This window comes from Chiloscyllium punctatum, chromosome 23 (genome assembly GCF_047496795.1).
Source record: "Chiloscyllium punctatum isolate Juve2018m chromosome 23, sChiPun1.3, whole genome shotgun sequence".
NCBI classification, from domain to species: domain Eukaryota; kingdom Metazoa; phylum Chordata; class Chondrichthyes; order Orectolobiformes; family Hemiscylliidae; genus Chiloscyllium; species Chiloscyllium punctatum.
The window spans coordinates 33,020,747-33,047,244 of NC_092761.1; positions in this window are offsets into that span (position 1 = coordinate 33,020,747).

Genomic DNA, 26,498 nt, shown 5'->3' on the forward strand with positions numbered 1-26,498 from the left:
GAGACTTGCTGTGTGTATGGATTGAACAGCCAAAAGCGGTGGTGGAGGCAGGCACAGTTACACCATTTAAAATGCAGTTAGATGGATACATGCATAGGAAGTGTTTAGAGGGAGATGGGCCAAATGCTGGCAAGGGGGACGAGATTTATTTAGGATATTTGGTCGATGTGGGCGATCAGACCGAAAGGTATTTTTCCGTGCTGCACATTTCTGAGACTCTATTGCCTCTTGAGTGTATGACACAGGAACAGGAGGAGGCTATTCAACTTCTGATTTCTGTCAGGCAACTTGTTTGTTCAATTGCTGAGAGTAAAATACAAAAATACATCATTCAGATTTTGATGGTGTTTTACAAAGGCTTTTATTCAAGAGAAGCTGGAAGTTATGTGAAGAGGCCATTCAGGCCCTCGACACCATTCCACAGGAGCAGCAGGTGAGCACAGAGCTATTGGAACCTGTCAATCAGTAGCAGGAGGGGGACATCTACTATCGGTAACCTTGGATCAGGAGGCAGTCACACAGCTGCTCAAGATTGGGACACATAACAGGACGCAGTCATTCAACTGCTTGAGACTGTGACGCAGGGACAGGAGGAAGTCACTCAGAGCTCGAAACTGGGGCACAGTGAAATCTGGAGGTTAGTGAGGCCCCAGCATCCTGTTATGCAAGGACAGCAGGAGGTGACTCACTCCCCACAAGTATAGGACACTGGGAGAGAAGGGGAGTTTGCTTGGAACAAACAGAAATATATGAATATGTTGCATGAGTGGTCCATTCAATCCTGCCCCAACATTCACGCAGACCACGGCTGATCTGATGGTGATTCCCTCATTCCATTTTATGGAGACTCCGCTCACTGCATCCTCTGCTCCGTTTCTTGGTCATGTTGCAGACTCAGCTGCTGCAAGAACACTCACCATGACTCATGCAGAAGGATGGGTCTAACAGGATGAGTCAGGATTTGAGGGGTCCAATGACAAGAATTAAAACACAAAATATTGGTATTGTCAGATGTTTCGTACTCTGACATTCGCAATCCAACTCTCATAACCAGCCCAACCATTACATATTCAGAATGGAGCACTGTGTAGATCCGGCTAGTGTACAGCTGTATGCCACCCAGCAATGTGCAGAGTGAAACTCTGTGCAGCCCACACCAATGCTGGATCTATAATCCTGGACTAAATGTTCAGTGTGGGGAGCTGTGCAGTCCGCACTGGTTCATTCATATTCAAACACAGGCTGTGCAGTCTGCACTGGGTCATTCATATACAAACCCAGGCTGTTGCATTGTTCGGTATCACTGTATTTGATCACTGCCCAGTGTGGGGGAAAATGTAACCAATGGTGGAAGTGACAGAATATGCAGTTCCCATCCATTTACAGCTCCATATCTGCACTGTACCTTGACAAGGGGTGCTGCGAATGTGAAAATCAATGTGAGGAAGCGATGTAAATGGAAACAATTTAAATACCAATAGTTCTGATTGAGGCGCATATCTTTCGAGTATTTAACGTTGAAATAACTCAGATAATATCCAATAAGGTTTTGTGAACGGTGCAAAGAATTAAGAGGGGGATGATGATGTTATAGTGGTTGCACTATAAGCCTCCAAATAATCAATGGGAATTAGAAGAACAAATATTCAGAGAGACTGGTGAGACTTGCAGGAGCAATAGCGTTGTCATTAAAGGTGATTTTAATTTTTCTAACATAGACTAGGACTTCCAGATGGTTCAGAACTTAGATGGAACATAAGTTGTTAAGTGTGTTCAGGAAAGCTTCCACAAGCAATATAGAGAGATTCCTATTGGGGAAGGACAAACTCGACCTACTGTTGAAAAATAAGGTCGGATAGGTGACGGAGGTAAAGTGGGCGAGCATTTTGGGAATAGTGACTAGATCTGTGTTAGTTTTAAAATAGTTATGGTAGGGACAAAATTGGTCCAAGTTGGAAGATACAATTGGTCCAAGATACAAGTTCTAAATTGGGGCAAGGCGTATGTTGTTGGAATTAGACAGAGGATTGCAGGTGATGATTGGAGTAGTTTGTTTCGAGGCAAAACGATCCCAGGCAAGTAAGAGGGCTTCAAAAGTGAGATAGCTCGAGTTCAAGGTCTATATGTTCCTGTGAGGATGAAGGGAAAGTGAGGCTGGAAGAGAGAACCCTGTATAACAAGAAATATTGAGGCTCTGACCAGAAAAAAAATGAGGCGTGGCTCAGGTACAGGCAGTTCGTATCAAGGAAATCCCGGGAGGTACACAGGGGACAGAGGAGTTTACCGAAGAAGGAAATCAGCAGGACGAAAAGGGAGTATGAGATAGTTTTGGCTGAGCAGATTAGTGTGAATCCAAATTCAGAGTAGTAAAGAAAAAGAACCAGAGAGAGAATAGGACGTCTTCAAATCCAAAATGGGCACGCATGTGTAAAACCTCAAGAGATGGTTGAGTTCCTCAATTCCCCATCTGTGTTTATCATGAAGAAAGACATGAAGACCTGTGACCTTTGGGAGGTTAGTTGTGATATCTTGGTACAGTCCATATCACAGTAGAGGTGCTGATGGACATATTAGAATGCATAAAGTCAGATAAATCTCTTGGTCCTGACCAGATATTTCCAAGAGCACTGCAGGTGGCGAGAGAAGACAGTTCAGGGGCCAAGGACCCGGAAGACTGTGTGGTAACAAATGTGCCCTTATTCAATAAGGGTTGAAAAGAAAAGCCTGGGAAAGATAGACCAGTAAGCTTCATATCTGTTTTCACTAAACCGTTTGAGAAGGTTCTGAGATATTAGATATGCATGCATTTGGAAAAACAGAGTTTGACTTGGAGCAGTCAGCATAGCTTTGTACGTAACAGATCGTGCCTTAGAATTTTTGTTAGAGTTTTTGAGGAAGTGACCAGGAAGGTTGACAAGGGCAGGGTGGTGGACATAGTCTATATGGATTTAAGTAAGGCCTTTGATAAGGTTCCACATGGTAAGTCGATCTGGAAGGTTAGATCGCATGGACTCCAATGTAAACTGGCAAATTGGTGACACAATTGTCTTGACGTTATGAAGCAAATGGCTATGGTGGAGGTATGCTTGTCGGACTGGAGGCCTGCGACTAGTGGAGTGCCTCAGTGTTCGGTCCTGGGCCCATTGCTGTTCGTTGTCTTATACCAATGATTTGGACCAGAGTGCACAACGCAAGGTTAGTAAGTTTGCACATGATTCGAAATTAGGAGGCATCATTTACAATGAGAAATATTATCAGAAATTGCAGCAGTACCTTGGTCAGCTGAGGAAGTGGGCTCAGAAATAGCAATTTGAGTTTAATACAGATAAGTGTGACGTCTTACATTTTGGAAAGTCAAATCCAGGTAGGAGTTTAATGCTGAATGAGAGGGCCTTAAGGAGTGTAGTGGAACAAAAGGACGTTGAGATCAGGTGCACGAATGTCTGAAATTTGAGTCACAGATACACTGGACAGTGAAGAAGGCTGTTGGCACACTGGCCTTCATCAGGGCATTGAGTAGAGAAGTTGGGACGTTATATTGCAGTTGTACAGGATGTTGGTTAGGTTGCAGTTGGAGTGTTGTGTTCAGTTTTGTTCATATTGCTCTAGAAAGGATATTATTGAATGAGAAAGAGCGTAGAACAAATTTCCACAGATGTTTCCTGGGCTAAATGCTCTAAGTTATAGGCAGAGGTTGGACATGTTTGAACTTATTTCTTTTCAGCGTAGGATACCGAGGGGGTTCTTATTGAAGTGTAACTCTTATAAAATTATGAGAGGCCTGCATGGGGTGAAGACTTCAATTTTTTTCCCAAGGTTGGTGAATCGAGGACTAGAGGACATCCATTAATGTTTGGAAAGGAAAAAAAGTACATAAAAAGGAACCTGAGGGGCAACGTTTTTACATAGAGTGTGGGATGCATACAGACTGAGCTGCCAGTGGAAGTGATTGAGGTGGGTACAATAACAACATTGAAAAGGCATTTGGACAAACACACAGATAGGTAAGGATTAGAGGGATACAGAACAAGGGCAGGGGAATGGGGTGAGTCTGGATGGACATTCTGGTTGCCATGGTCCAGTCATACTGGGAGTCTCGTGCAAAATGTCTGCAAATGAGTGTGTTTTGGAGTGGAAACAGAGTGGGGGAGACTGAGAACAAATGTCATTGAAGGATATGTTCACAGGTTTCAGAATGCTGAAATGAAGACATTTCGATAGTATCATGCAACACGGGTCAGTACTTTGAAGAATGATGAGTGAAAGGGATATTGCTGTGAGTTTAGACAATGGAGACTTTTGGATGAGCATTTGTTCTGCAGCTTTGTAACTAGGATTGAGGACAGCAGAGTCCTCGCCTCACTGGGCTGAATCTAACAAAAAACTGTCTCAGTGACATTTTCATTAAGTGTGACAGAGATTGTCTGCACGAGGCTGAACTACTTTCCTGGTGCTATCTTACCAAACTCATCTCATTAACTACCCACCCCACTCCATTGTGTCCCTCTCATACAATGCCAGCTCGATTCTCCCACCCATCATGACTGGAGGTACTCCTGGAGATGCTCCTGGATATTCCATGACCCCTGAAACTGGGGCCATCTTTAAACGGCCAAGGGGCACATGGTTGAGCTTTCTCAGTTTGCAGCGGCCCTGCACAGTTTACCCTGAGCATGGCAGATAAGGGGAAATTACATCACGTTTTTCGACAGGGGCACCGAGGTCCTGGTGGATGGGCTAGTACAAAAGGGGACCATTCTCTTCCCAGAGGGATCACACCACCAGACGCAGCGAGCCTGGTCTGAGCTCACCACCCAGCTCAGTGCAGTATCTGGGGTCTGAGTAAATGTCCAGCAAAACAGGACCAGCTTCAATAACCTTCCCCACTCTGTTAGGATAAGGGTCACCATATTCTCTCTGGTCCCTCACACTCACTGTATGTCTGGTATAGCACCGGTCCCCGAACAAGGCTCATGCTCTCCCACTCTCACTACTGCATACAGCACCATCCCTCTCTTTCTCTCTGCATCTCTAATGCCCCCCACAGAGTTATAGAATATTCTGGAGAATGCCAATTATGGAATTTTCCAGATCATGTTCCAAGTTTCAGTAAAGCGGCTGTGCCCCAGTGTGTGACATGTAAGAGGATGGAGTAGAGGTGTACGTTTTTCAAATCACACACAATTGAAATCCATCATGAGGCCATTCAGTACTTCAAACATGCTCCAACATTCAATACGTTTGGAGGTGAAATGATGGTTTTCTCAGCTCCACCTTACAGGAACTTTCAGTCATTCGACCTGCAGGCTCCTGTTACTGAGCAGACGATTCTCAGAAACTTTTTACCCCATGTTTCTTCTTGCATGTGTTCCGAAGGCATTTCCCATGGGGACAGACTCTCCTATCAATATATTTCATCTGCTTTCTAAATTCATACAATAGTCAGCATGCTTTCCGCAGACCAATCAAAAACATGCACTTATTTTACAGTTATTGATATCCAATCACAATTAGTCATTCTGGTTATTTCACTTGTCTCACCTTATTGTATTCAGCCAAAGAAAGCTTCCAAACACTTGTCTCAATGTAAAATACAATTTCAAGCAGAGAACGTTTATATCCTCAACCCTTATCATGACCGTTATCTCAAATATACCTTTTTCCTTGTCATGAATGTTTCTCTTGCCCTTTGTCTGGGACTGATTCTGTAACAGTTACACAGTCTCCCACTCAGTTGTCTGGATGGTTGGTTTGTGATGCAGAGGGAAGCCACCAGCGCAGGTTCAATTCCCCACACTGACAGAGGTTACCATGAAGGGGATGCTTTCTCAACCTCACCCCATCACCCAAGGTGTGGTGACATTCAGCGTAAACCACCATGAGTGGTCCATCTAGTGAGAGCTCTTTGGGACTCTATTCTATCAATGTTAGCATTTTAATTTTAAAAAAAATTTTTGACTGAAAAATAGATTTTTATTATTATATTAAAACAATACCAAAACAACACAAATAACTGAACGATATTTCACCCATGTTCATGTACATACAAAATAAGTTAAAGTCTATAAACGGACAGAAGAAAAACAAAAATAAACAACAAATAATAAATAAATAATACAGCTCAGAATAAGAAAGCGATAGCTCTTGTTCTTCGAGAGCATTAACTGATACACATTCATATGTTCACAATTCTTCATATTAGATTCATTAGACAATATCGTCATTGCTATATAAAAGCCATTTTTAGAGTGGCAGATACGCCTAATCGTGGTAATCCAAAAAAGATTGCTATATCTTATATAAATCTCTGCTTTCTGGTGCACCATACAGGAGAAAACGTCCAAAGGGATATTCTCCATGTTGAGCTTACGACGAGCCAACAGACCCGGGGGTTGAGTGGGGGGGGGGGGGGGGGTGGAGGCGGGGGTGTTTCAGACATCAGACACAACACAATACTTTTCCTAGCACAGGAAGTGTTGGGGAGATACTAAACGAGTATTTTGCATCAGTGTTTACTGTGGAAAAGGATACGGAAGATATCACATGTAGGGAAATAGATGGTGACACCTTGCAAAATGTCCATATTACAGAGGAGGAAGTGCTGGGTGTCTTAAAACTGTTAAAGGTGGATAAATCCCCAGGACCTGATTAGGTGTACCCTAGAACTCTGTGGGAAGCTAGAGAAGTGTTTTCTGGGCCTCTTGCTGAGATAGTTGTAATATGGATAGTCACTGGTGAGGTGCCAGAAGACTGGAGGTGGCTAACGTGGTACCACTGTTTAAGAAGGATGGTAAGGACAAGCCAGGGAACTATAGACCAATGAGCCTGACGTTGGTGGTGGTCAAGTTGTTAGAGGGAATCCTGAGGGACAGGATGTGCATGTATTTGGAAAGGCAAGGACTGATTAGGGATAGCCAACATGGCTTTGTGCTTGGGCAATCATGTCTCACAAACTTGATTGAGTTTTTTGAGGAAGTATCAAAGAGGATTGATGAGGGCAGAGGGATAGATGTGATCCATATGGACTTCAGTAAGGGTTTCCACAAGGTTCCCCATGGGAGACTGATTAGCCAGGTTACATCTCATGGAATACAGGGAGAACTAGCCATTTGGATACAGAACTGGGTCAAAGGGAGAAGACAGAGGGTGGTGGTGGAGGGTTGTTTTTTAGACTGGAGGCCTCTGACCAGTGGAGTGCCACAAGGATCGGTGCTGGATTCACTACTTTTTGTCATTGACATAAATGACTTGGATGCGAGCATATGAGATACAGTTCGTAAGTTTGCAGATGACACCAAAATTGGTAGTACAGTGAACAACGAAGAGTCCACCTCAGATTACAACAGGATCTTGACAAGATGGGCCAATGGGCTGAGAAGTGGCAGATGGAGTTTAATTCAGATAAATGCGAGGTGCTGCATTTTGGGAAAGCAAATCATAGCAGGACTTATACACTTAATGGTAAGGTCCCAGGGAGTTTTGCTGAACAAAGAGACCTTGGAGTGCAGGTTCATAGCTCATTGAATGTGGAGTCGCAAGTAGATACGATAGTGAAGAAGGCGTTTGGTATGCTTTCCTTTATTGGTCAAAGTATTGAGTACAGGAGTTGGGAGGTCATGTTGCAGCTGTACAGGATATTGGTTAGGCCAGTGTTGGAATATTGCGTGCAGTTCTGGTCTCCTTCACATTGGAAAAATGTTGAGAAACTTGAAAGCGTTCAGAAAAGATTTATAAGGATTGGAGGATTTGACCTATCGAGAGAGGTTCAATAGGCTGAGGTTATTTTCGCTGGAGCTTCGGATGCATACAATCGGACTCATCTGCATACAATGTAATCTTACATAACTTCTATCCCACCTCTGAGGCAGATATGTTGGCCCCCCTACGGATGGCCTCCTCCAGTGGCTCAATCCCCAATGTAAACAACAATGGTGAAAGGTTTTAACCTTGTCGGCTGCCTGGAGAAATATTAATATTACTGGTTGGCACACCATTAGTGAGAACCACAGCCAGAGGATCACGGAAAAGGATCCTCACCCACTTGATAAAAACTTTGCGTATCCCAAACCATTCTAATGTACAGAAGAGATAAGGCCACGCAACCCAATCAAGTGCCTTCTCTCATCGAAAGAGATCAGTAATCACTGGACAGATTGTTGTTGACACTCTTGGATCATATTGAGTAAATTCTTAACATTGCAGGAAGATCTGCGGCCCTTTATAAAGCATGTTTGGTCCTCTTTGGAAACGGAAGGCAGCAAAGTTTCCAGCCTGAATGCAAGGGTCTCAGACAGGATTTTTGAAACCAACATTTAAAAGTGAGATTGACGTGTAAGAAGCACAATCCTCAAGGGTATTCCTTTCTTCATCATCATAGTGATATGAGCCTCTCTTAAGGTTGGAGGGATGGGTTCGTGACTGTATGAGTGACAGAACATGTTAAACATCAGCCCTGACAATAGGTTTATAAATTATCTATAAACTTCACGAGGAAATCTGTCAGGAACGTGCACCTTTGTATTCTGAAGCTGCTTCACACCCTCCTGCACTGACATTGGTGCATTAAGGCACACCACTTATTCAGGGTTACTCCTGAAAAATGAAAAGTGAATCAATTTTAATCCATCTGTCCTCATAATGCTCAGTCTGAAATAATTCGGAGAAAAATCTTGGACAGGAGACACTAATCTTTTTGGAATTGAAGGTAAATATCCCAATATCTTCCCTAATTGAGGTAATGGCTTAGAGGGGCGCTGTTTTCCTGGCAAGATAGAATAAATACCTGCCTGACTTATCACCATGTTCAAACAGCCTTTGTTTTGCAAAAGTAAGTTCCTCCTTGGCTGTCTGTGTGAGCGTGGAATTCACTGTAGACGGAAGCGTTGTGATCCTCTGCAGCTTAGCCCCTGAGGGTCGATCACAGTATGGACTCTCGGCTGTCCTCAGCTGTGCCTCAAACCAGCGTTCCTGCTCCCCCTTCTGCTGCATCCTAATGGATAATTATTCCCTTGGCATAAGCCTTAGCAATTTCCCATAGTATGGATGGGTTACTGGTTGAATCTGAATTAATAGCTAAGAAAGATCTGAATTCATTACAGAAATCCTCAATGAACTAACTAGAATTAACAATAAAGGGATACATTCGCCAGTGTCTCGAATCTGTTATATTTCCCTCAATCTTTCTCAATAAGTATGGTCAGAAATGGTAATAAGTATGGTCAGAAATGGTAATTGTGCAGGATGCCACCGAATCTAAGATTGTTGCAGGGTTGGGGAAGACATCAAACCTGGTGTGGCATTTCTGCGGGTTAAAGAAGATATTAAAAGCCCTACTTGTGAGTTAGATGTGCCTCCAGACATTCACCAGCTCTAGTTCTGCACACAAATCCACCAATTGGTTACATTATAACGAGGGTATTGAGGGGCCTTCGGACATTCTGTCCACCGTGGGTTCCATAAGACAGTTGAAATCTCCTTCTACGATAATGTGCCATGATGCATGACAACTGAATTTGGAAAATGCATCTCCCAGGATTTTAAGAGGGTGCGCTGGGGTGGGGGTGGGGTGTCGCAATTACTATTCAAAATATTGGATTATTTACCATAGTTCAAGGCTTGGGGGATTATGATTCTTCTGTGAGTATCAAATACAATCTAGTAATTTAAATGAAAGATTGTTCTTATCTAGTACAGCTTCTCCCTACTCCTAGTATTTAAAGTCGAAAATAAAAAACCGTTCAGACCCGCCCTGCTATAACGTCAAATGTTCCTTGTCTTCGAGGTGCGTCTTCTGCAATAGGACAAAATCCACCCTCTCTTTTTTAAGACTAGAAAGTAAGTTTTCCTCTTGACTGGGCAATGGCGTCCCTTAATGTTCCAGGTGCACCATTTGAGCATATCATTTTCCAGAACACACTGTAGCAACATTTGAACTCGAGATTGGAAGAACTCGAATTACTGATCATTAATAAACAAAGTCTTATAGAGCTTAAAAACCACACAGTCTAAAAGTGTTACAACTGACAAGCTCTCCAAACTTTCCAAAACTAAACATATTTTAAAAAACCCAAAAAACTAAAAAAATCAATAGGGGAATTTAAAATTTCCACAAAGTATTTGCTTTCTCTGCAGAGTCAGACGAGTTCATGGATCCATTAAATGCAATAAGGAGAATCGTTGGGTACCAGAGGGAATACTGATTCCCGAGTTCCCTTACTCTTCTCTTGATAGGTGTTAGACTTGGAAGCAGGTGAGCACTTTCGTGATAGCGATCACAATTCTGTTATGTTTACTTTAGTGATATCAAGGGATAGGTGAATACCACTGGGCAAGAGTTACAGCTGGGGGAAAGGCAATTACGATGCGATTAGGCACGATTTAGGAAGCATAGGAGGGAGAAGGACACTGAAGGGGATAGGCACATAAGAAATGTGGAGCTTATTCAAGGAAAAGCTACCGTGTGTCCAGGATAGGTATGTACCTGTCAGGCAGGGAGGAAGCTGTATAGCGCGGGAGCCATTGTTTACGAAGGAAATGGAATCTCTGGTCAAGCGGAAGAAGAAGGCTTATTTTAGGATGAGATGTGAAGGCTCAGTTAGGGCGCTTGAGGGTTATAAGGTAGCCAGGAAAGACCTAAAGGGACAGCTTAGAAGAGCCAGGAGAAGACATGAGAAGTTGTTGGCGGATAGAATCAGGTTAAACCCTAAGGCTTTCTATAGGTATTTAATGAATAAAAGAATGACCAGAGTAAGATTAGGGCCAATCAAGGATAGTAGTGGGAAGTTGTGTGTGGAGTCAGAGGGGATAGGGAAGCACTAAATGAATATTTTTCAACAATATTCACTCTAGAAAATGACAATGTTGTCAAGGAGATTACTGAGATACAGTCTATTCGACTAGTTGGGATTGAGGTTCACAAGGAGGACGTATTAGAAATTCTGCAGAGTGTGAAAGTCCGCAAGTCCCCTGGGTGGAATGGGATTTATCCTAGGATCCTCTGGGAAGCCAGGGAGGAGATTGCCGAGCCTTTGGCATTCATCTTCAAATTGTCATTGTCTACTGGACTAGTGCCAAAAGACTGGAGGATAGCAAATGTCGTTCCCCTGTTCAAGAAGGGGAGTAAAGACAACCTGGTAATTATAGACCAGTGAGCCTTACTTTAGTTGTTGGTAAAGTGTTGGTAAAGATTATAATATATAGGATTTATAATTATCTAGGAAAGAACAATTTGATTAGGGATAGTCAGCACGGTTTCGTGAAGAGTAGTTCGTCCCTCACGAACCTTATTGAGTTATTTGAGAAGGTGACCAAACAAGGTAGACGAGAGTAAACCGGTTAATATGGTGTGTATGGATTTCAGCAAAGCGTTCGATAAGGATCCCCATAGTAGGCTATTGTACAAAATGCGAAGAAATGGGATTATGGGAGATATAGCAGTTCGGATCAGTAATTGGTTTGCTGAATGAAGACAGCGGGTCGTGGTTGATGAGAAATGTTCATCCTGGAGTCAAGTTAGAAGTGGGTCGGTGTTGGGTCCACTGCTGTTTGTCATTTTCATAAACGACCTGGATGTGTGTAGAAGGGTGGGTTAGTAAATTTGCAGATGGCACGAAAGTCGGTGGAGCTGTGGATAGTGAGTAAGGATGTTATAGGTTACAGAATGGTGACGGCGAAGATGAGGGGGAATAGCTTTAAATTGAGGGGTGATAGATATGGGACAGATGTCAGAGGTAGATTCTTTACTCAGAGAGTAGTAGGGGTATGGAATGCTTTGCCTGCAACGTTAGTAGATTCGCCAACTTTAAGTACATTTAAGTCGTCATTGGACAAGCATATGGACATACATGGAATAGTGGAGGTTAGATGGCTTTCAGATTGGTATGACAGGTCGGCGCAAAATCAAGGGCTGAAGGGCCTGTACTGCGCTGTAATGTTCTATGTTCTATATCATCAAAGTAGTTTTTTCTGAATCACCGCCGCCGAAATGTTCCAAAAGGACATAATCCTGGAGCCTGTGAATGAAAGACATTGGATCTTTCCCCTGAGTTCTGGGAGCTTCCATTCGTCTTTGTTTATCCCCATAACTATGTACCCGCACGCGGACAAGGCGAGAGCGCTGGTCTGAGCCTGGCCTGTGCACCGTAACCCAATGAAATTTCTTAGTCTTCACCCGACCCTCTTCAGTTTCGAAGTGAAGGAATCGCTGCAGCCAGTTCTCAAAAAATACTCACTGGCTGACCACTTGCTGTCTGGGCCAGCAGACCGACCATGTGAACATTCTTCATCCTGCCCCTGTTCTCAAGGTCGTCATCATGTTCAATTAAGATACGGACCTGTTTTTCAACGGTAACGATCCTCTCTTGTGAGGAATTTATCGCAGACTCTGTCATTCAGTTCGGCGCTTGACATCGTACATTTTGTTTCCAAGGCTGTCAAGTTGCTGCTCATGTTTTTGGAGCGCGTCTGAGAGTAGTAGTGGTTCTAGCCACGGCTGAACTTTCCTTTAATCATGCCTTCAACCATTTCACATAACTTGGTGAACTCAGTGACCTGGTGAGTAACTGGGTCCATGGAACGAGCAGAGTGGGTTGCAGCTACAGCCTCAGGTATGCTCGATGCTTCTGATGGCTGCACCACTTGTTGGGACTGACTCGATCCTTTCCTATGTTTTGTCATTACCACTTGACAAACCGGGATCAGTAAAGATTCTATCACTTTTTTAGGGTTGAATTTTAAGTAAGTTGCTGGGGTGTAGTGCGTTAGGGAACCACTTTGCCCGTACTGTGATGCAGAGCCCAACAAAGCAAACCTTCCAGATCGCCGCCATCTTGGATTCCCCCTTAACATTTTATCAATATTATCATTTCGGTTTGCATTATATTCCTGGATGTTCTGGAGCAGTGTGATTTTGTATCACAGTCTACATTTTCCCCTACACTGCAAATTGCTGCCCATTCCTCGATAATCATTGACACTGTTGTTACTTATGAACCTCTGTCTGTGCCTCAAAAATATTTAATATCTCTTCCTCCAAAGCTCTGCGGGGAAGAGAGTTCCAAATACTCTCACCACTGAGAGAACAAAAGTTAACCTCAACTGTGTGTGAGATCATTTTTGCCTCCTTACTTGACAAAAGGATATAATTAATTTGGAAGCAGTTTGGAGATGTTTCACTTCATGGATTCCAGGAATGAGGGTCTTATATTATGAAGGCTTTAACAGGTTACTCTTGGAATGAGAGGTGATCTTATTGAAACATATAAAACTTAGAGGAGAGTGATCAAATAGATACCCACGGGGTGTTTGTATCGTCCAAACTTCTTGTTGTTTTTATAGAATTGCTACAGTGTGGAAGCAGGACATTCCATCCATCAAGAGCACATTGACCCTCGGAACAGTATCCCCCTCCGTACCTGCCCCCCTACTCTATCCATGTAACCTACACCTTGACTACTCCTCTCTCCTTGACAAGACAGCAGCTCTCGGGTCCTCCTTGTCTATATTAACTTCCCAATGTTAAAAAGGCACTCCAGTAAGAGAGCTCTTAACATGGTTCAGGTCAAAATCCTGGAGCTCCCTCCCTAACATCACTGTGGGACACCCAAGGACTGCAGCAGGAGAGTGCACCCCACCCCCACCGTCCAGGCAACTATTAGAGGGTGTGGTAATCACATACAAGCCACATTTGAAAATAAGTTTTATAACAGGGTCACGGTGGATGGTCACTAACTCTGTTTCTTTACCTCTGTTGAAATCAGCGTAATGAAGAAGCTAAGGGTCGGTTGAAAATGACAATGATAACCTTTCGTAGGTTGGGGTTTATTAGAGTTTGTATCGACAGTGTGAATGTTTGAGCACTTACTCAAGGGCATGCAGGTAGCTGCCAGAGGAAGTGATGGGGGCTGGGATAATTGCGACATTTCAAAGGTATCAGGATGAGTCGGTGGATAGGAGGGTTTAGAGGGATATCAGCCAAGGGCTAGCCAATGGGATGCAATGAGATGAGAACATCTGTTTGGTATGGACAAGTTGGACAGGAGGGAATGGTTCCATGCTCTGCATCTCTGTGACTCTGTGACTCTGAATAATCTATTGCAGAGAGTTTCAGACAGGCCTTGTTTCGTGTGTCTCTCTCATGCTTCCTCAGAATCTGAAAACCCTATGTCTCCATATTTCCCAAGAAATAAAGAGGGTCAGGACCGAGGGAGTGCTGCACTGTCAGAGGGTCAGTACTGAGGGAATGCTGCACAGTCAGAGGGTCAGGACTGAGGGAGTGTCGGACTTTCAGTGGGTCAGCACTGAGGGAGTGCTGCACTCTCAGAGCATTGGTACTGAGGGAGTGTCACACTGTCAGAGGGTCATTACAGAGGGAGTGCTGCACTGTCCGAGGGTCACTACTGAGGGAGTGGTGCACTGTGAGAGGGTCATTGCTGAGGGAGTGCTGAACTGTGAGAGGGTCATTACTGAGGGAGTGCTGCACTGTCAGAGGGTCAGTACTGAGGGATTGCGACACTGTCAGAGGGGTCAGTACTGAGGTAGTGCCACACTGTCAGAGGATCTGTACTGAGGGATTGACACACTGCCAGAGGGTCAAAGCTGAGGGAGCTCTACACTGCCAAAGGGTCTGTGCTGAGACAGTGCTGCACTGTCAGAGGGTCAGTACTGAGAGAGTGCCACACTGTCGGAGGGTCAATACTGAGGGAGTGATTCGCTGTCAGATGGTCAGTACTGAGGGAGTGCTGCATTGTCAGAGTGTCAGTACTGAGGGAGTGCTGCACAGTGGTAGGGTCAGTGCTGAGGGAGTGCTGCTCTGTCAGAGTGCCAGTACTTAGTGAGTGCCACACTGCCAGAGATTCAGTGCTGAGGGAATGCTGCACTGTAAGAATGTCAGTAATGTGGGAGTGCTGCACTGTTAGAGGGTGAGCACTGAGGGAGTGCTGCAATGTCAGAGGGTCAGTACTGTGGGAGTGCTGCATTATCAGAGGGTCAGTACTGAGGGAGTGCTGCAATGTCAGAGGGTCAGTCCTGAGGGAGTGCTGCACTGTCAGAGGGTCAGTTCAGAGGGAGTACTGCACTGTCAGAGGGTCAGTACTGAGGGAATGTCACACTGTCAGAGGGTCAGTACTGAGGGATTACCACACTGTCGGTGGGTCAGTACAGAGGGAGTGCCACACTGTTAGATGGTCAGTACTGAGGGAGTGCTGCACTGTCAGAGGATCATATTGAGGGAGTGCCACACTGTCAGACGGTCTGTATTGAGGGAGTGCTGCACTGTTAGAGGTGTCAGTACGGAGGGAGTGCCACACTGTCAGAGTGTCAGTACTGACGGAGTGCCACACTATCAGATGGTCAGTACTGAGGGAGTGCTGCACACTCAGAGGGTTAGTACTGAGGGAGTGTTGCACTCTCAGAGTGAATGTACTGATGGAGTGCCACACTGTCAGAGGGTCAGTACTGTGGGAGTGCAACACTGTCAAAGGGATCAGTACTGATGGAGTGCCACACTGTCAGAGGGTTAGTATGAGGGAGTACTGCAATGTCAGATGGTCAGTACAGAGGGAGTGCTGCACTGTCACAGGGTCAGTACTGAGGAGTGCCAAACTGTCAGAGGGTCAGTACTGAGGGAGTGCTGCACTGTCAGTGTGTCAGTACTGAGGGAGTGCTGCGCTGTCAGAGGGTCATTATTGAGGGAGTGCTGCACTGTCAGAGGGTCAGTACTGAGGGAGTGCAGCACTGTCAGAGTGTCAGTACTGACGGAGTGCCACACTATCAGATGGTCAGTACTGAGGGAGTGCTGCACACTCAGAGGGTTAGTACTGAGGGAGTGTTGCACTCTCAGAGTGAATGTACTGATGGAGTGCCACACTGTCAGAGGGTCAGTACTGTGGGAGTGCAACACTGTCAAAGGGATCAGTACGGATGGAGTGCCACACTGTCAGAGGGTTAGTATGAGGGAGTACTGCAATGTCAGATGGTCAGTACAGAGGGAGTGCTGCACTGTCACAGGGTCAGTACTGAGGAGTGCCAAACTGTCAGAGGGTCAGTACTGAGGGAGTGCTGCACTGTCAGTGTGTCATTACTGAGGGAGTGCTGCACTGTTAGAGGGTCAGTACTGAGGGAGTGCTGCACTGTCAGAGGATCAGTATTGAGGGAGTGCTGCGCTGTCAGAGGACCAGTACTGAGTGAGTGCTTTCCGGTCAGAGTGTCAGTCCTTTGGGAGTGGCACACTGTCAGAGGGTCAGTACAGAGGGAGTGCTGCACTGTCAGAAGGTTAGTACTGAAGGATTTCTGCACTATCAGAGTATCAGTACTGAGGGATTGCCACACTGTCAGAGGGTCAGTACTGAGGGATTGCTGCACTGTCAGAGTGACAGTATTGAGGGAGTGCTGCACTGTGCGAGAGTCTGTACTGAGGGAATGCTGCACTGTCAGAATGTCAGTACTGAGGGAGTGTCACACTGTCACAGGGGTTATTACTGAGGGAGTGCCACACTGTCAGAGCATCAGTTCTGAGGGAGTGTTACACTGTCCGAGAGTAAGTACTGAGGGAGTGCTGCACTGTCAGAGGGTCAGTACGGAGGGAGTGCTGTACTGTCAGAGAGTCAGTACTGAGGGAAACCTGCATTGCCGGACAGTCAGTATAGAGGGAGTGCAGCATTATCAGAGTGTCGGGACGTAGGAAGCGCTGAAATTCAGAGGGTAATTATTGAGAGAAAGCTGAACTGTGAGAGGGTCAGTACTGAGGGAGTGCTACACTGTCAGCGGGTCAGCACTGAGGGATTGCTGCACTGTCAGAGGGTCAGTACTGAGGGAGTGCTGCATAGCCAGAGTCAGTATAGAGGGAGTGCAGCATTGTCAGAGTGTCGGGACGTAGGAAGCGCTGAAATTCACAGGATAATTAGTGAGAGAAAGCTGAAGTGTGAGAGGGTCAGTACTGAGGGAGTGCTGCACTGTCAGCGGGTCAGCACTGAGGGATTGCTGCAGTGTCAGAGGGTCAGTACTGAGAGGGTGCTGCACTGTCAGAGGTTCTGTACGGAGGGTTTGCTGCACTGTCAGAGGGTCACTACAGAGAGAGTGCTGGACTGCCAAAGGGTCAGTACTGATGGAGTGCCGCACTGTCAGAGTGTCAGTACTGAGGGAGTGCTGCACTGTCAGAGAGTCAGTACTGATGGAGTACTGCCCTGTCAGATGGTCAGTACTACGGGACTGTCACACTGTCAGAGGGGTTATTACTGAGGGAGTGCCTCACTGTCAGAGCATCAGTTCTGAGTGAGTGTTACACTGTCAGAGAGTCAGTACTGAGGGAGTGCTGCACTGTCAGAGGGTCAGTACGGAGGGAGTGCTGCACTGTCAGAGGGTCAGTACTGAGGGATTCCTGCATTGCCAGATAGTCTGTATAGAGGGAGTGCAGCATTGTCAGAGGGTCGGGAGGTAGAAAGCGCTGAAATTCAGAGGGTAATTAGTGAGAGATTGCTGAACTGTGAGAGGGTCAGTACTGAGAGAGTGTGCACTGTCAGAGAGTCAGCACTGAGGGAGTGCTGCACTGGCTGAGGATCAGTATTGAGGGAATGCTAAACTGTCAGAGGGCAATACTGTGGGGGTGCCACACTGTCAGAGTGACAGTATTGAGGGAGTGCTGCACTGTCAGTACTGAGGGAGTGCTGCACTGTCAGAGGGGTCAGTATTGAGGGAGTGCTTCATTGTCAGAGCGTCAGTACTGAAGGAGTGCTGCACTGTCAGAGGGTCAGTACTGAAAGAGTGCTGCACTGTCGGACAGTCAGTATTGAGGGAGTGCTGCAATGTCAGAGGGTCAGTACTGAGGGTGTGGTGCGCTGCCAGAGGGTCAGCACTGAAGGAGTTCTGCACTGTCAGAGAGTCAGCACTGAGTGAGTGCTACAATGTCAGAGGGTCAGAACTGAGGGAGTGCTGCACTGTCAGAGTCAGCACTGAGGCAGTGCTGCACTGTCAGAGAGTCAGCACTGAGGGAGTGCTGAAGTGTCAGAGAGTCAGCACTGAGGGAGTGCTGCACTGTTAGAGAGTCAGCACTGTGGAAGTGCCACAGTGTCAGAGTGACAGTATTGAGGGATTGCTGCACTCTCAGAGGATCAGTATTGAGGGAGTGCTGCACTGTCAGCGGTTCAGTACTGAGGGAGTGCTGCACTGTCAGAGGATCAGTACTGACAAAGTGCTGCACTGTCAGAGAGTCAGCACTGAGGGAGTGCTTCACTGTCAGAGAGTCAGCACTGAGGGAGTGCTTAACTGTCAGAGGATCAGTACTGAGGGAGTGCTGTACGGTCAGATTTTCAGTACTTTGGGAGTGCCACAGTGTCAGAAGGTCAGTACTGAGGGATTGCTGCACTGTCAGAGGGTCAGTACTGAGGGAGTGCTGCACTGTCAGATTGTCAGTACTGATGGAGTGCCACACTGTTAGAGTGACAGTATTGAGGGAGTGTTGCACTGTGAGAGAATCAGTACTGAGGGAATGCTGCACTGTCAGAAGGTCAATACTGAGGGAGTGTTACACTGTCAGAGCATCAGTTCGGAGGGAGTGTTACACTGTCAGAGAGTCAGTACTGACGGAGTGCTGCACTGTCAGAGGGTAAGAACTGAGGGATTCCAGCATTGGCAGAGAATCAGTATAGAGGGACTGCAGTTTTGGCAGTGGGTCGGGACGGAGGAAGCGCTGAAATTCCGAGGGTAATTAGTGAGGGAGAGCTGAACTGTGAGAGGGTCAGTACTGAGAGAGTGTGCACTGTCAGAGTGTCAGTACTGAGGAAGTGTTGCACTGTCAGCACTGAGGGAGTGCTGTACTGGCTGAGGATCAGTATTGAAGGAATGCTGAACTGTCAGAGGGTCAGTACTGAGGGGGTGCCACACTGTCAGGGTGACAGTATTGAGGGAGTGCTGCACTGTCAGTACTGAGGGAGTGCTGCACTGTCAGAGGGGTCTGTATTGAGGGAGTGCTGCACTGTCAGAGGGTCAGCACTGAGGGAGTGCTGCAATGACAGAGGGTCAGTACTGAGGGATTACTGTATTGCCAGAGAGTCAGTATAGAGGGAGTGCAGCATTGGCAGTGGGTCGGGACGAAGGAAGCGCTGAAATTCAGAGAGTAATTAGTGAGAGAGAGCTGAACTCTGAGAGGGTCAGTACTGACAGCGTGTACACTGTCAGAGTGTCAGTATTGAGTGAGTGCTGCACTGGCTGAGGATCAGTATTGTGGGAATGCTGAACTGTCAGAGGGTCAATACTAAGGGAGTGCCACACTGTCAGAGGGTCAGTACTGAGGGAGTGCCACACTCTCAGAGTGACAGTGCTGAGGGAGTGCTGCAATGTCAGATGGTCAGCACTGAGGGAGTGCTGCACTGTCAGAGGGTCAGTACTGTGGGAGTGCCTCAGTGGTAGAGTGACAGTATTGAAGGAGTGCTGCACTGTCAGAGGGTCAGTATTGAGAGAGTGCTGCACTGTCAGTGGTTCACTACTGAGGGAGTGCTGCTCTGTCAGAGGGGTCAGTATTGAGGGAGTGCTGCACTGTCAGAGGGTCTGTACTGAGGGAGTGCTGCACTGTCAGCGGTTCGGTTCTGAGGGAGTGCTGCACTGTCAGAGTGTGAGTTCTGAGGGAATGCCACACTGTCAGACGGTCAATATTGAGGTAGTGCCACACTGTCAGAGTGACAGGATTGTGGGAGTGCTATACTGTGAAAGAGTCAGTACTGAGGGATTTCTGGACTGCCAGAGTGTCAGTACTGTGGGAGTCATGCAGTATCAGAGGGTTAGTACTGAGGGAATGCCACACTGTCAGAGGGTCAGTACTGAGGGAGTGCCACACTCTCAGAGGGTCAGTACTGAGGAAGTGCCACACTCTCAGAGTGACAGTGCTGAGGGAGTGCTTCGCTGTGAGAGTGTCAGTACTGATGGAGTGCCACACTGTCAGAGGGTCAGTGGTGCGGGATTGTCACACTGCCAGAGGGTCAATACTGAGGGAGTGCTGCACTGTCAGAGGGTCAGTACTGAGCGAGTGCTGCATTGTCAGAGGGTCAGTACTGAGGGAGTGCTGCAATGTCAGAGGGTTAGCACTGAGAAAGTGCTGCAATGTGTGAGGGTCAGTACTGAGGGGGTGCTGCACGGTCAGATGGTCAGTTCTTAGAGATTGCTGTACTGTCAGAGGGTCAGTACTGACGGAGTGCGACACTGTCAGAGGGTCAGTACTGAGAGAGTGCTCCAAAATAAAATGGTAAGTACTGAAGGAATGCTGCACTGCTGAACGGTCTGTACTGAGGGAGTGCTGCAATGTCCCGGGGTCAGGGCTGAGGGTGTGCCACACTGTCAGAGGGTCACTATTTTGATAGTGTTGCTCTGTCAGAGGGGTCATTACTGAGCGAGTGCCACTCTGTCAGAGCATCAGTACTCTGGTATTGTCACACTATCAGAGTTATAGTACTGAGGGAGCGCTACACTTCCAAACAGTAAGTGCTGAGTGAGTGCTACAGTGCAAAGGGTCAGCACAGAGAGAGTGCTGCACTGTCAGTGGTTCAGTACTGAGGGAGTGTCACACTGTCAGGGGGTCAACACTGAGGGAGTGCCACACTGCCGGAGGTCAGTGCTGAGGGAGTGCTGCACTGCCAGCGGGTCAGTACTGAGGGAGTGCCACACTGTCCGAGGGGTCAGTGCTGAGGGAGTGCCACACTCTCAGAGTGACAGTGCTGAGGGAGTGCTTCGCTGTGAGAGTGTCAGTACTGATGCAGTGCTACACTGCCAGAGGGTCAGTGCTGCGGGATTGTCACACTGCCAGAGGGTCAATACTGAGGGAGTGCTGCACTGTCAGAGGGTCAGTACTGAGGGAGTGCTGCAATGTCAGAGGGTCAGCACTGAGGAAGTGCTACAATTTGAGAGGGTCAGTACTGAGGGGGTGCTGCACTCTCAGATGGTCAGTTCTTAGAGAGTGCTGTACTGTCAGAGGGTCAGTACTGACGGAGTGCGACACTGTCAGAGGGTCAGTACTGAGAGAGTGCTGCAAAATAAAATGGTAAGTACTGAAGGAATGCTGCACTGCTAAACGGTCTGTACTGAGGGAGTGCTGCAATGTCCCGGGGTCAGGACTGAGGGAGTGCCACACTGTCAGAGGGTCAGTATTTTGATAGTGTTGCTCTGTCAGAGGGGTCATTACTGAGCGTGTGCCACTCTGTCAGAGCATCAGTACTCTGGGATTGTCACACTATCAGAGGTTCAGTACTGAGGGAGCGCTACACTTCCAAACAGTAAGTGCTGAGTGAGTGCTACAGTGCAAAGGGTCAGCACAGAGAGTGTGCTGCACTGTCAGCGGTTCAGTACTGAGGGAGTGTCACACTGTCAGGGGGTCAACACTGAGGGAGTGCCACACTGCCGGAGGTTCAGTGCTGAGGGAGTGCTGCACTGCCAGCGGGTCAGTACTGAGGGAGTGTCACACCGTCAGCGGATCAGTGCAGAGTGAGTGCTACACTGCCAAAGAGTCAGTACAGAGGTAGTGCAACATTGTTGGAGGGTCAGTGCTGAGGGAGTGCTGCACTGTCAGAGGGTCAGTATTGAGGGAGTGCTGAACTGTCAGAGTGTCAGCACTGTGGGAGTGCCTCAGTGTCAGAGTGACAGTATTGAGGGATTGCTGCACTGTCAGAACGTCAGTTTTGAGGGAGTGCTGCACTGTCAGATGGTCAGTACAGAAGGAGTGCTGAAATGTCATAGGGTCAGTACTTAGGGAGTGTCATACTATCAGAGGGTCAGCACTGAGGGAGTGTCACACTGTCAGCGAGTTAGTGCTGAGGGAGTGCTACACTGCCAAAGGGTCAGTACAGAGGGAGTGCAACACTGTCAGAGGGTCAGTGCTGAGGAAGTGCTGCAATGTCAGAGGGTCAGCACTGAGGAAGTGCTGCAATGTGAAAGGGTCAGTACTGAGGGGGTGCTGCACTGTCAGATCGTCAGTTCTTAGAGAGTGCTGTACTGTCAGAGGGACAGTACTGACGGTGTGCGACACTGTGAGAGAGTCAGTACTGAGAGAGTGCTGCAAAATAAAATGGTAAGTACTGAAGGAATGATGCACTGCGAAACGGTCTGTACTGAGGGAGTGCTGCAATGTCCCGGGGTCAGGACTGAGGGATTGCCACACTGTCAGAGGGTCAGTATTTTGATAGTGTTGCTCTGTCAGAGGGGTCATTACTGAGCGAGTGCCACTCTGTCAGAGCATCAGTACTCTGGTATTGTCACACTATCAGAGTTATAGTACTGAGGGAGCGCTACACTTCCAAACAGTCAGTGCTGAGTGAGTGCTCCAGTGCAAAGGGTCAGCACAGAGAGAGTGCTGCACTGTCAGCGGTTCAGTACTGAGGGAGTGTCACACTGTCAGGGGGTCAACACTGAGGGAGTGCCACACTGCCGGAGGTTCAGTGCTGAGGGAGTGCTGCACTGCCAGCGGGTCAGTACTGAGGGAGTGTCACACCGTCAGCGGATCAGTGCAGAGTGAGTGCTACACTGCCAAAGAGTCAGTACAGAGGTATTGCAACATTGTTGGAGGGTCAGTGCTGAGGGAGTGCTGCACTGTCAGAGGGTCAGTATTGAGGGAGTGCTGAACTATCAGAGTGTCAGCACTGTGGGAGTGCCTCAGTGTCAGAGTGACAGTATTGAGGGATTGCTGCACTGTCAGAACGTCAGTTTTGAGGGAGTGCTGCACTGTCAGATGGTCAGTACAGAGGGAGTGCTGAAATGTCATAGGGTCAGTACTTAGGGAGTGTCATACTATCAGAGGGTCAGCACTGAGGGAGTGTCACACTGTCAGCGAGTTATGCTGAGGGAGTGCTACACTGCCAAAGGGTCAGTACAGAGGGAGTGCAACACTGTCAGAGGGTCAGTGCTGAGGAAGTGCTGCACTCTCAGAGTGTCAGCCCTGTGGGAGTGCCTCAGTGTCAGAGTGACAGTATTGAGGGAGTGCTGCACTGTCAGAGTGACAGTATTGAGGGAGTGTTGCACTGTCAGAGGGTCAGTATTGAGGGAGAGCTGCCCTGACAGAGTGACAGTATTGAGGGAGTGCTGCACTGTCAGAGTGACAGTATTGACGGAGTGCCACACTGTGAGAGAGTCAGTACTGAGGGAGTGCTACACTGTCAGAGTGTCAGTACTGAGGGATTCCTGCACTATCAGAGGGTCAGTACTGAGGGAGTGCCACACTGTCAGAGGGTCAGCACTGAGCGAGTGCTGCACTGTCAGAGGGGTCAGTATTGAGGGAGTGCTGCACTGTCAGAGCGTCTGTATTGAGGGAGTGCTGCACAGTCAGCGGTTCAGTTCTGAGGGAGTGCTGCACTGTCAGAGTGTCAGTTCTGAGGGAGTGCCACACTGTCAGACGGTCAATATTGAGGTAGTGCCACACTGCCAGAGTGACAGGATTGTGGGAGTGCTATACTGTGAAAGAGTCAGTACTGAGGTATTTCTGGACTGTCAGAGTGTCAGTACTGTGGGAGGACTGCAGTATCAGAGGGTCAGTACTGAGGGAATGCCACACTGTCAGAGGGTCAGTACTGAGGGAATGCCACACTGTCAGAGGGTCAGTACTAAGGGAGTGCCACACTCTCAGAGTGAGTGCTGTGGGAATGCTTCGCTGTGAGAGTGTCAGTACTGATGGAGTGCCACACTGTCAGAGGGTCAGTGCTGCGGGATTGTCACACTGCCAGAGGGTCAATACTGAGGGAGTGCTGCACTGTCAGAGGGTCAGTACTGAGGGAGTGCTGCAATGTCAGAGGGTCAGCACTGAGGAAGTGCTACAATTTGAGAGGGTCAGTACTGAGGGGGTGCTGCACTCTCAGATGGTCAGTTCTTAGAGAGTGCTGTACTGTCAGAGGGTCAGTACTGACGGAGTGCGACACTGTCAGAGGGTCAGTACTGAGAGAGTGCTGCAAAATAAAATGGTAAGTACTGAAGGAATGCTGCACTGCTAAACGGTCTGTACTGAGGGAGTGCTGCAATGTCCCGGGGTCAGGACTGAGGGAGTGCCACACTGTCAGAGGGTCAGTATTTTGATAGTGTTGCTCTGTCAGAGGGGTCATTACTGAGCGTGTGCCACTCTGTCAGAGCATCAGTACTCTGGGATTGTCACACTATCAGAGGTTCAGTACTGAGGGAGCGCTACACTTCCAAACAGTAAGTGCTGAGTGAGTGCTACAGTGCAAAGGGTCAGCACAGAGAGTGTGCTGCACTGTCAGCGGTTCAGTACTGAGGGAGTGTCACACTGTCAGGGGGTCAACACTGAGGGAGTGCCACACTGCCGGAGGTTCAGTGCTGAGGGAGTGCTGCACTGCCAGCGGGTCAGTACTGAGGGAGTGTCACACCGTCAGCGGATCAGTGCAGAGTGAGTGCTACACTGCCAAAGAGTCAGTACAGAGGTAGTGCAACATTGTTGGAGGGTCAGTGCTGAGGGAGTGCTGCACTGTCAGAGGGTCAGTATTGAGGGAGTGCTGAACTGTCAGAGTGTCAGCACTGTGGGAGTGCCTCAGTGTCAGAGTGACAGTATTGAGGGATTGCTGCACTGTCAGAACGTCAGTTTTGAGGGAGTGCTGCACTGTCAGATGGTCAGTACAGAAGGAGTGCTGAAATGTCATAGGGTCAGTACTTAGGGAGTGTCATACTATCAGAGGGTCAGCACTGAGGGAGTGTCACACTGTCAGCGAGTTAGTGCTGAGGGAGTGCTACACTGCCAAAGGGTCAGTACAGAGGGAGTGCAACACTGTCAGAGGGTCAGTGCTGAGGAAGTGCTGCAATGTCAGAGGGTCAGCACTGAGGAAGTGCTGCAATGTGAAAGGGTCAGTACTGAGGGGGTGCTGCACTGTCAGATCGTCAGTTCTTAGAGAGTGCTGTACTGTCAGAGGGTCAGTACTGACGGTGTGCGACACTGTGAGAGAGTCAGTACTGAGAGAGTGCTGCAAAATAAAATGGTAAGTACTGAAGGAATGATGCACTGCTAAACGGTCTGTACTGAGGGAGTGCTGCAATGTCCCGGGGTCAGGACTGAGGGATTGCCACACTGTCAGAGGGTCAGTATTTTGATAGTGTTGCTCTGTCAGAGGGGTCATTACTGAGCGAGTGCCACTCTGTCAGAGCATCAGTACTCTGGTATTGTCACACTATCAGAGTTATAGTACTGAGGGAGCGCTACACTTCCAAACAGTCAGTGCTGAGTGAGTGCTCCAGTGCAAAGGGTCAGCACAGAGAGAGTGCTGCACTGTCAGCGGTTCAGTACTGAGGGAGTGTCACACTGTCAGGGGGTCAACACTGAGGGAGTGCCACACTGCCGGAGGTTCAGTGCTGAGGGAGTGCTGCACTGCCAGCGGGTCAGTACTGAGGGAGTGTCACACCGTCAGCGGATCAGTGCAGAGTGAGTGCTACACTGCCAAAGAGTCAGTACAGAGGTATTGCAACATTGTTGGAGGGTCAGTGCTGAGGGAGTGCTGCACTGTCAGAGGGTCAGTATTGAGGGAGTGCTGAACTATCAGAGTGTCAGCACTGTGGGAGTGCCTCAGTGTCAGAGTGACAGTATTGAGGGATTGCTGCACTGTCAGAACGTCAGTTTTGAGGGAGTGCTGCACTGTCAGATGGTCAGTACAGAGGGAGTGCTGAAATGTCATAGGGTCAGTACTTAGGGAGTGTCATACTATCAGAGGGTCAGCACTGAGGGAGTGTCACACTGTCAGCGAGTTATGCTGAGGGAGTGCTACACTGCCAAAGGGTCAGTACAGAGGGAGTGCAACACTGTCAGAGGGTCAGTGCTGAGGAAGTGCTGCACTCTCAGAGTGTCAGCCCTGTGGGAGTGCCTCAGTGTCAGAGTGACAGTATTGAGGGAGTGCTGCACTGTCAGAGTGACAGTATTGAGGGAGTGTTGCACTGTCAGAGGGTCAGTATTGAGGGAGAGCTGCCCTGACAGAGTGACAGTATTGAGGGAGTGCTGCACTGTCAGAGTGACAGTATTGACGGAGTGCCACACTGTGAGAGAGTCAGTACTGAGGGAGTGCTACACTGTCAGAGTGTCAGTACTGAGGGATTCCTGCACTATCAGAGGGTCAGTACTGAGGGAGTGCCACACTGTCAGAGGGTCAGCACTGAGCGAGTGCTGCACTGTCAGAGGGGTCAGTATTGAGGGAGTGCTGCACTGTCAGAGCGTCTGTATTGAGGGAGTGCTGCACAGTCAGCGGTTCAGTTCTGAGGGAGTGCTGCACTGTCAGAGTGTCAGTTCTGAGGGAGTACCACACTGTCAGACGGTCAATATTGAGGTAGTGCCACACTGCCAGAGTGACAGGATTGTGGGAGTGCTATACTGTGAAAGAGTCAGTACTGAGGTATTTCTGGACTGTCAGAGTGTCAGTACTGTGGGAGGACTGCAGTTTCAGAGGGTCAGTACTGAGGGAATGCCACACTGTCAGAGGGTCAGTACTGAGGGAATGCCACACTGTCAGAGGGTCAGTACTAAGGGAGTGCCACACTCTCAGAGT